Here is a 12,090-nt window from a genome sequence, read left to right as displayed (position 1 = left end):
GTCACCCCTCCAACTTCTCCTTGTTTCCCCGCTTGAATATTCCCCCGTTTCCTAATCACCGACACATTTATTTAAGCATCCAATCAATTATTTCCCCTACTTGTTATCGCTTTGTTTGTCTGAGATCGTTAATTACAGGCGAAGCAGAGAGAGAGCGCTCCTCGCTGACCCGGAACCGCTTTCCTCCCGGCCTCGCTCGCCCAAAAAGAAGTGAGGTCCGCCTCCGCCGCGACTGCAATGTGATCCGGAGCGCGTCTGGATCACAGAGGTCGTTTCAGGGTCACAGCCTTCAGGAAACCATTGATGGCTGAAATTCAGTTTGTTGATGAGGGTGTGGATGCGTTTTCAATGTACTCGACTGCCAAAATATCAATTTTTGTTGGTCTACATCTGTATCCAATATGCATATCGTAAAAATAAAGTTTTAAAATGTGTTTTATCACCACAACAAAAGATTTTACGGATTTATTTCTCCATTCAAAACCTCTGAAAATGCATCCAGAGCAGCATCACGAGATCCTACCCATGAGCCTCTTGTGCATCGTTACCACTTAAAGTCCCGGTTCTGTCGCTGTCACCTCGCATCCATCCCATAATGTAAAACGCGGGTCAGACCCTTCAGCCGTTTTTTTTCCACGTCTGGAAACAGGTGCACGCCGTAAACAAGACCAGATCGTCATTTTAAAGAAATCTGGGACCCGAAAGCAGACGCTCTTTCTGTTGTGTGAGAAATGACCTCATCCACTCAGAGGGAAGACGCTGGATAGATGGGCAGATAGGCGGCGTTTTGCTCGGACCCAAGGTAAATATAATGTGACAGGCCGTTCCCTGGAGATTGTGTAATTGTGTTTCCACATTGTCACGTCAAAGTCAGGCCGATTCCCCCGCCCTGCCCGGAGCGCCTGCAGACAGATGTGCAGGGCTGCATATTTTAAAGGTGACAAAACTCAATCTTACATCGTTTTACAGTATCTTTCTGTTTCCCCTCCTCCTCCTCCTCCTCCACCGTCTACCTCCTGGAGCATCGCTGCACTTCACGGTTCAGTAGTGTTCTCCGTGTTCTCCGTGTGTTCTCAGAGAGAAGTTCTCTGTAGACTCACAACAACGCCGGATCAGCGTTTGTGATTTATAAACCTTTTATTTTGAATCATTCCGGATGCCGTTGAGATGCCAAATCTCATTCATGAAGAAGATATACGAGGCTTTAATGAACACTTGAGATGCTTTTGATAAGCGAGAGCGGGGAGCCATTAAGAGCACTGACCCTCGCACAAATCAATCGAGAAAAAAAAATGGAAATGAAGATTTTTTTAAGCGTCCGTATTTGAGTTTGAGGACCCGATGCCGGCGCTAACGCAGCGGCAGATGTCGGCTGCTTCCACCCCGGCCTCCATCGCGCGTTCAACTTATTCAATTCTTGTTTCTCTCCCCCCCATTTGGAAGTTGTCTGAAGGGAATCCATTTTGACAGAAAACCCTGTAATTAAGTGCATTGCTTTGCCCTCTCGCTAAGCTAATGGCTTTATTTTGACAGTGTTAATTGTCATAATTGTCAGAATGGTACCTCTGACACTCGGCTCCGAGATGTCGGGGACGAGGAATTGTTGCGCATTGATGAAAGCGTTGTCATACATACTTCATCTCAACGAGCTAATGCGGCCTGCGTCTTGCCTCTCCCCGTCGAGCCTTATGGGACGCTGCAGCGTCGGCTTTCTAATTGCCTCTAATGAAACGCCAGCGAGGGAGGTGATCTACTCCTATTTAGATCTCCGTCTTTAAAGAGAGACGGAGAGACAGATGGAAATGAATAGACGGAGAGAAGGAGGGTTGCGTACACCCTGATGTTGAGGCGGGGAGGAGGGGGGAACAGAGAGTACAGTAAAAGAGAAAGAGGGAGAATGGTCTGGGGAGAATGAGAGGCGTCAAGGGGAAAACAGACCTTTTTAGATACAGATAACGAATGCATGCTAATTAAGGCTTAACCCTCTCTGACGAGTGTTGTGCAGCTTGACACCGCGGTGTGGTTCCTGCAGGGCGGCCTCGGCTAGCGTTGGCGTTGCAATGGAGGCGTTTGGCCAGCAGATGGTGCCGTGCACGGCCCCGTACGGACGGCATGGACACCTTTCTGCTCCGAGGGGGTAAAACATGTTTACCCCCAGCGTGCGACACCTCCTTTTGCAAAAAGGCCTCGCAATTAAAAGACTGGGAAGAACGTGTGAAGAACGTAGAAACACAACGACGACTGGTTTTAACAAATAATGCAAATGTCAAACCACTGACATTCATTTGGCATCTTCTTTTCCAAGAACCTTGATTGTAGAGACATTTAATGTTGAATGTGATGCTCTGATTTCTTTTTGTTGACAATAAAGTCGCGAATTTATCACAAAAAGGCCTAAAAAATATCTTTAAGAAGATCTTAACTTCATGAAAGAAGATGTAACCCTGTTGTTGTTGTTTGTGACCCTGATGTTCCCTCCTCAGACTCCCTCATTTCAAGTACAAAATGCAGTGTTTTCTCATGTTGTTGTCATAATTATCATCTGGGCTCCCTTCATTAATGAACTCGAAGTCGTGATCTTTGTCTTTGACGCGACTTCTAGACGCAGAAGCGGCTCAACCAATCGCCACGCAGGTGGAAGCCAGAGGAGGAGTCATCTCTCTCCGACTTCGCTGCAATAATCCGAGCGCAATTATTGCGAGCAAATGCCGCAACAACAACAACATCAGGGTCACGGCACAGATAATACGAGCACCGCGAGTTCAAAGGCAACGATTTAGATGAAGCTGTAAACAGCACCCGGATTATCCGGGAGGAGGAAGATGGAGACGAGACGTAGATGGAGAAGCGGCTCCTCGGAGAGACGCTCAGGTCCAGATAAGAGAATTACGGCTCGGCAAGGAGAGTCGGCAGAGCTCGCTAAGTCTGTTTATTAGCAAGCGCACTTCATTAGAAGCCCAGATCAGGTCGATAACCGCCCCTCCCCCTCCTGCTGGTAAACAGGCACCAGCCTCTTTCGGGGGGTCTACCTTTTTCTAGCTTTTTTGGAAAACCTGGATGAGCGTAATCGCTCTTTAAACGGCGACAAAGTGTCAAGAGCAGCGGGAAGGGAACACAAAAAATATATTTCAAAAAAAGCACAACTAAGGGGCTTTTTATTTATTTATTTATTTTATTTTGTTGAAAGATTGATAAATACGGTGGAATCTCAATTAGGCGGTCGGGCACGAATGCAGATATTAAAAATTTGGTCAAGAATCTAATTAGCTGGAGGTAATTAAACAGTCTCACACAGGGTCATTAATCTTTCCCGTGGACCTTTGATGTTTTGCATACTGTCTTGCAAGTCATTAATAAAATTCATAACGCTTTTCTTTGTGGTGTTTTATCATGGCCGTTTCTAACCCTCCCCCCCGCCCCCTCCTTTTTCTCTCTTCTCCTTCTTCCCCCCTCCCCCCTCCCCCTCTCCTCCCTGTAAGAGAGCCCAGTGCAAGTGTCAACACATCACAAGGGCCTCTCCTCTTGAGTTAATTTACTTTTTGTGCATATTACATTTTTAAAGTTGCACGCACTGCGACCCCTCCCACCCCGGCATGCTTAACCCACCACCACCACCACTTCTTCTTCTTCTTCTTTCCCTCCTCTTCTTCTTTTTTTTTTTTTTTTTTTTTGAGAGCACAATTACAGCGGCAGATCAAATTAAATTCTTCTGCAAGCACAGCTCATTTGGAGTGTAAAACATTCCTCGGCAGTGTGCAGCCGAGTGTGCGGCGTGTCAGCGCCTCGCAAGAGGGGAAGAGAAGAAAACAGAATTGTGTGGCCATTGTGTCCCCCGTAATTAAATCCCCACAATCAGTCCATCTTAAATCAGTCACGCCGTAAATATGAAAAGGGACCGGGATGAGCTTGAGTACTTACTTGGCCGTCAACACAGCAGGGTAATATATGTTATGTAAATGTGTCGCAGATTATAACGCCGCAGACTGACACGGCAGCCTCGCCGACGTAAATATGATGCGTGTTGTGTGTCTGAATAGGTACACGTGTGTGTGTGTGTGTGTGTGTGTGTGTGTGCAGAGACCAACTACAATAGACAAACAAATGTGTGTGTGTGAATGCAGTGTGAATAATTTGAATAAGTGTGTGTGTGTGTGCTGTCGAGTGTGTGGCTGACGGTGTGAAGTCAGCCGTGTGTGTTCTTTGTATAAGTGTGTGTGTGTGTGTGTGTGTGTGTGCATGTGTGTGTGTGTGTGGATATCATAAATGTACACCGTGTGCACCAACGTGAGCAAATATACGGCGTGTAGGTGTGTGTCCGTAGCTTCCTGTGTGTTTGCTAACATGTTTGTGACAGAAATAGTCTGCAGCGCATTCGTGTGTGTGTGTGTGTGTGTGTGCGTGTGTGTGTGTGTGCGGCCCGTTGTGAGTGAGTGACATTAATGCACAGCTATCATGGTGAGCGTGTAAGTGTTGCTGAACCCAGGAGGACGCGTTTCAAGCGCTGACAGCTGAAGTGGCTCCGAACAAAACAAAACGCATTACTCCGTCCGCTCGCTAAAACAAATACAAATACCGGTTTTGACTGTTTATTTTTTATTTATTTCGCATTTGCCGGAATGGAATAAGTGTTTATTTGGGGAGCTGAAAGGAGCTGCATCTCCGTTACTTAAATCCATGCTAGTTATCGAGATGTTTTTCTTCTTTTGTGGGTTTGGACGTCGCTGATGGAAAACTCTCATCTTTTGTGCCTCGGACATAAAGATAAATAACACACGGCGTTATGAGCAGTCAACAAGCTCTCAAGCAGAACTCAGACAAAGGAGTCGGAGGTATTCACGGAGGTTCGACTGGTCTCTCATGTCACGTCATACTCAAATATCCTCCTGCCCTTCTTTAGTGTCACGCTACTGCGAACAAATCCACGATTCCTGCAGATGTTTCACATTAAAAGCCTTTCAGGTGCTGAAAGCTTTTAATGTGAAACATCTGTGCAGGAATTGTTGAATTCAATCGACAGTGGCAGGGAACGCCTCGGCTGTTGGGCCGGAATGAAATGGACATTTTAATTGGCGTAAAGACAGCAGCAGCAAACGTCTGTTTAATGTACACACGGTATCCAGTTTATTAGGTACACCTGAATAGAAGTAATGCATTTTTTTGGTGGTGCTGCAGGATTTGATAACATTTCTTTTGTAGCTTTATTTAGTTAAAAGTTTGGATCCTCATGGATCTCCTGCTCACCAAACCAATAGTGCATGTTCACGAGAAGATGCTTTGACAATATTTGGCCCCAATTAAGCCGCTGTGCACAAATCTAGCAGATGGAAACTTTCATGTTCTACTTTGAGCTCAGAGGTTTCTCTCTCACCGCCCCAGTCAAGAGAAATCTGGATGAGATGGCACACTGTGCGGCTAATTAGCGGAGGAGCGCTCTGGAGATACGTGTCCATCGCTCACAGAGAATCATGTGCTGCTGAAACGTGAGCGGAGAACTTAAAAACACAATTTCGCTATTTTTATTTTATTCAGAAGTTACGACATGCATGTGAAGACCAACACAGACACTTTGTGCACGTGTTGCAGTGTTTATGTCACGCACCACATCATGCTACATGTTAAGGATGCATTTAATTAGATTTAATTCTGTAGCACGCTGAAAACGCCAAGCTAACGTGAACTTATGTTATGTAACTATATGTATATGTGAGTTAATGCAGGGAAATCTCCAATAGTAATGTATTGTCTTTGTTAACTACTAATAATATTATGACGTGGGAAAGATAAAGTTACGTTTAGTCAAACTTAAACTCATTTTTTTCTTTTTTTATATCACAATTTCACAATTTTTATTGTATTAAGTTACGACATGCATGTAAAGACCACACAGACACGTTGTGCACGTGTTGCAGTGTTTATGTCACGCATCGCATCATGCTGCATGTTACGGATGCATTAATGTGAACTTATGTTGGCTATAACTATATTTATATGTCAGTTAATGCAGAGGAATCTACGAGAGCACGACCTGCAATGTCACCTTTGTTAAACTAGTTCATTACTAATGATATTATGAAGCGGGAAAGATAAAGTTTGACGTTCTGTAATCTTTTCTTTCAAATACTGGCAGCCGCATTACATGCAGTCACTCACACAGAAAGCTTTGCCTCCGCCAAAGAAATGCTCATAAAATATTTAACCCTGTGATACTAAGAGTAGCCGGTGATGCCAGGCACCCGGTTCCCAGTCGCAGAGGTCATACGGGGAGCAGCTGGGCATGGGAGAAGCACTCCAGTCTGCAGCCATTATATCATTTCCTGTTCTGTTTCCTGTCGACCTCAGCTGCCAAAAGGGAGGAAAAAAATCCCCTTATTGGGCAATTTCCACAGGGCAGAAGGAGGGAGGAGGTAAACCAAGAGGGAGCGTTTAAAACTCCTTAATATGGAGGAAACAAAAAGATGACGCTGGATGGGAAAAGGGGCAGGAGAAAATAATGAAAAATGAAGGTAAAAAAAAGAAAACCTGTGTGTGTGTGTGTGTGTGTGTGTGTGTGTGTGTGTGTGTGTGTGTGTGTGTGTGCGTGTCTGTGTGTGTAGATGTAATAAATGTGCACCAACATGAGCAAATACGACATGTAGGCGTGTGTCCGTAGCTTCCTGTGTGTTTGCTAACTGTTTGTTAGCATTAGTGTGTGTGTGTGTGTGTGCGTGTGTGTGTGTGTGTGTGTGTGTGTGTGGGGGGGTGTGTGTGTGTGTGTGTGTGTGTGACACAGTGTTTGTGTCTCGTGGATACAAACGAGCAGCTCCAGTGTAGCGAGATAATCCGAAAAGAGTTGCCTTTCATCCTCACTTGTACCTTTTCAACCAGCTGGTATTTATGTGGAAAGTACCGTCCCCACACACACACACACACACACACACACACACACACCCGAGGCCCTCTCTGTGTCATCCTCCCTCCTTCCTGGAGATGGGAACATGAAGTGGTGTGCTGCTAAATATAAACTGGCGAGCAGAGGGTCCTCAAAGCCGCGTCTCGTGCTACCGGGGGTTTGGAGGAGTTCGCTCACCTGATAAAGCGCCGATTGTTTCCCCCGAGAGCAAAGAGATAAAATTATTTTGAGTGGGAGCACAATGGCGGAGGTGCTTATGTTAATCCTGACACTTCTTTAAAAAAAAAAAAAAAAAAAGATAAGCTCCTGCCTCAAGGTAAAGAGCAAGGGAAGGGGTGTGTGTGTGTGTGTGTGTGTGTGTGTGTGTGTGTGTGTGTGTCGCCATATGAACGATTCCTCGTCCAAGTTTATGTCAGAGCTTTTTTCTTCCTGCATAATTCACACCTACTCCCTGCGTTCCCACCCAACAAACAAGATCCTTCCCCTGCAGGAACGAGGCCACATGCTCACCAGCAAACGCTTCCAAGAGGAGGAGTGACCTCATTGGCTGAGGGGGCGGGGGAAACCTCAGGGGGCGGGGCTTAAGGGTCGGTCCTAGTAAGGTGACGTCAGAGATATTAACTTTTAATGATGGGGCGTCTGATCTCATGTCTGATATTAACAAGTTTGAACCCAAAACTCCATGTTTTCTTTATATATATGTTGTCTATATGTTCTTTTTTTGTTTTACATATTTGCACTTTATTATTATTATTATTATTATTATTATTATTATTATTATTATTATTATTATCTGTGTTCATTATAGTTTTTTTTGTACCTATTTGCACTTTATTATTATTATTATCTGTATTCACTAAATGTTTTCTTTCAACCTATTTGCACTTTATTATTATTATTATTATCTGGGTTCATTATATGTTTTTTTACCTATTTGCACTTTATTGTTTTTATTATCTCTATATGTTTTTTTTCACCTAATTGCACTTCATTATTATTACTATCACTATATGTTTTTTCTTTACCTATTTGCACTTTATTATTATTATTATTATTATTATTATTATTATTATTATTATTATTATCTGTATTCACTGTATGTTTTTGGTAGCACTTTATAATAAGTACACACTATTTAGCATTAATAAAGCATGAATAAACACTAAATACTAAATTTACGAAGGGGGAATCCATCATTTATAAAGTATGAAAAGCCGAGCTTGTTCATCAATAATTAAACATTTATAACTAATAACTAGTAACTAATGTGTTCATGTTGGAATAATGCTTTATAAATGATGAATTCAGTGTTTATTCATGCTTTACTAATGCTAAATATTGTGTACTTATTATAAAGTGTTACCATGTTTGTTTGTTTTTTTACCAATTTGCACTTTATAATTATTATTATTATCTGTATTCACTATATGTTGGACAAGAGAGGAACGCACATTAAAATCTTCTGTATGTTTGCCCAAGCTGACAGACAAATGGAAATATTATAGATATCTTGTTTAAAATTAATGATAACATTTATCACATCCACTGGAGGTTGTAATGTATAATACATTAATGGGTGGTATGCTTATGTTTTATAAACGTTATGTTTTATAAACCTCCCCTCAAAATAAGGCCTCCAAAATGTCCCATCCTAATGCCCTTGAACCGGTGGGTGAAGGTCGGTAGAGTAAAGCGGTGAAACACACACACACAGTCAGAATTATCACGTCTGTTTGTCGACTAAAATGACACAAAAAGATCCGCTTCCAGCTTCTTGCATTAAGCATGAGCTCCTCAGTAAACGTCTCTCACCAAACGCAAACAGACTTGAACTTGAAAGGCGGCGGCGTTCCCGCACCGTTCCGCTCACCTTGTTTGCGGTTCCCTTTGAAGCGCTTACGTAGCGCTGCTGTTGTGCTTTGAGACTCCTGCACGCCGCCGCGCCGCTTCCTCTCCTCAGGAAGCCCAGGAGAGAGCGGCGCTCCCCGGGGAGCGGCGGGAACTCTCTGCCGCCCGGCAGGTATTTCACCACAAAGACTGTTTGTTTGCGTCTATTTCCGTCTGTCTATCTTTGTTTCTTCTCCTCTGAATCTCCTTGTTTAATTCGTTGTGTTAAATTCTTTCTTTCTTCCCATTTTAATAAGAAGGGTCGGGAGTGAGGAGGGGGATTTTATTATTATTTTGTTTTTAGCTCCGCCAATGGTCTTGTAACTAGCGTAATTAAACGTGCTTGTTAACAAAGGCGGCTAATGAGCGACACAACGGTATTAACAATAGCAGCTGATTAGACACAGCCGGGCTCCTCTACCTGAACACACCTGTCCTCTGACGTCGGCACCACCTGGAGGAGCTTCATTCTTATAATTGAAGCCGAGTCATCACTTCTTTTGTCTCTCTAGGTGAGAATCAAGTGGAGGGGCTTTTTTTCTGCAGCTTTGTGGCAGTTAATCATGTTTTTGGAGAGATGATTCCTCTTTTTTCTTCCTCTCCTGTGTCTCTGCTGCACGCAACCATGCAGTAAAACAAGTATTTTCTATTCAGACTGTGAGAATGAATAATGTTTGTGTCACAAATCAAGATGTGAGTCACAGGAATACATGTCAAGATGAATCCTCCAGGAATGTGTTCTCTTCTCTCTTTTTTTTACCCCTCCAACGTGTCAAATGCAGTCGGGAGTTATCTCACTCAAACTCTCCCCGTCTCATTTTAAATCTTTATTCATCCGTCTCTCTCTCCTTCACATTCATATTGCTGCAGTGTATGCACACCTGGGAGCTGCCCAGTGCAACCACCGCCCTGCTGCTGCCGGCCCACTGGGACATGAACCGGAGCAATTTGGGGGCGTTCAAGCATTTAGGGCCTGCAATGCATTGATATAATTGACACGGACAAAAATGTTGTCCTGGAAGAACGTGCAGAAAGACAAACGGCAGGACGACAGTGTGAGTCTGTCTGTAACCAGATCACGTGACGCTCTGCAGCATTTATGGACGTGATTATTATTATTATTATTATAGGATTACTACAAAGACACGACTGTAGGCCTTAATGCATCTTTGGGGGACATGATGCATATTATAGATACTAATCTAGCTTTTTTGTATTTTATTAAATCATTTAATTGTGTGCTTTAAAATGTCAACATTCTGACATATTTATTTTTTTGGCTTGGTTTTATTTGTGTCAATCAACCAGATGTTACGATCTGGGTGGCAAGGAGTGGAGGTGAGGCAAAAGAAAGGTATTTACTTGGTACCACAACACTAGGGAACACCGATACACAACACTACCCTGGAGACACACACTCGAGTTCTAGCAGGAAAGAAAGACAAAGGAGGAGTTGACAGACTAAATACACATGAAGGCAAAGAGGCCCAGGTGGAAACAATGTGGGCGGGGCTTAACACAAGGAGGGAGGAGCCTGAAACGATCAAATATGTTTGTAATGTAATAAAAGTAAGTTGAACGCTGAATTTTGGTCCGGGACCCAGACTCCGGTCTCCTGGGTGAAAGTCCTGTGTTTGTTTGACTCGTCCATATACACTACGTCACCTGACCTCCTTAGAGGCATTCCTATACGTCACCTGACCTCCTTAGAGGCATTCCTATACATCACCTGACCTCCTTAGAGGCGGTCCTATACATCACCTGACCTCCTTAGAGGCGGTCCTATACATCACCTGACCTCCTTAGAGGCGGTCCTATAAGTCACCTGACCTCTTTAGAGGCGGTCCTATACATCACCTGACCTCCTTAGAGGCGGTCCTATACGTCACCTGACCTCCTTAGAGGCGGTCCTATACATCACCTGACCTCCTTAGAGGCGGTCCTATACATCACCTGACCTCCTTAGAGGCGGTCCTATAAGTCACCTGACCTCTTTAGAGGCGGTCCTATACATCACCTGACCTCCTTAGAGGCGGTCCTATACGTCACCTGACCTCCTTAGAGGCGGTCCTATACATCACCTGACCTCCTTAGAGGCGGTCCTATACATCACCTGACCTCCTTAGAGGCGGTCCTATAAGTCACCTGACCTCTTTAGAGGCGGTCCTATACATCACCTGACCTCTTTAGAGGCGGTCCTACACATCACCTGACCTCCTTAGAGGCGGTCCTATATGTCACCTTACCTCTTAGAGGCGGTCCTATACGTCACCTGACCTCTTTAGAGGCGGTCCTATACGTCACCTGACCTCTTTAGAGGCGGTCCTATACGTCACCTGACCTCCTTAGAGGCGGTCCTATATGTCACCTGACCTCTTAGAGGCGGTCCTATACGTCACCTGACCTCTTTAGAGGCGGTCCTATATGTCACCTGACCTCCTTAGAGGCGGTCCTACACATCACCTGACCTCCTTAGAGGCGGTCCTACACATCACCTGACCTGTTAGAGGCGGTCCTACACATCACCTGACCTCCTTAGAGGCGGTCCTACACATCACCTGACCTCCTTAGAGGCGGTCCTACACATCACCTGACCTCCTTAGAGGCGGTCCTATACATCACCTGACCTCCTTAGAGGCGGTCCTACACATCACCTGACCTCCTTAGAGGCGGTCCTATATGTCACCTGACCTCTTAGAGGCGGTCCTATACGTCACCTGACATGAATTATAGAGCATTACTTATTATAGTCAACACCAACAATGAATGACAATAGCCTGAAGCCACACAATCTTGTTTTTATAAAGGTTTTTTACAAAGGTAGAAAGGAAATAATAAGTTCTTTTGGAGCTTGTGGACTGAGGTTTTCTTCTCTGGCTCCAACATTTTGTATTATTATTATTATATTCTTCATTCTTTAGAATATCCTCGTGGTACCTTAACATCATTCATGACACATCAGACCGGTGAAACGGACCCGGAGGCCACACTTCCACAAGTCAACGCCGTCCCTGAACTTGCAAACAAACTGAACTTTATCACGGAGACTATTATTGGGGATTTGAACCCAGGAGCCGCTGTGCAGCAAAGCGAGAAAACCACTTAGACGCCATTATGCAGCGGCCTGCTCACACTGCGTATGTTACCCTCACAAAGAGGCACCGCGGAGGTTATGTACACCATGTTTTCTCTCGCCCTCCTCTGATACGGAGACCAGAGACCTTTTGAGTGATACAATGGTGCATTTACACGGAGGAACGGAGAACCGACACACCGTAAAGTACTTCTGAAAAGCCCTCGAAACACGCCGAGAG

This window comes from Taurulus bubalis (genome assembly GCF_910589615.1).
Source record: "Taurulus bubalis genome assembly, chromosome: 21".
NCBI classification, from domain to species: Eukaryota; Metazoa; Chordata; class Actinopteri; order Perciformes; family Cottidae; genus Taurulus; species Taurulus bubalis.
This window is presented reverse-complemented; position numbering follows the sequence as displayed.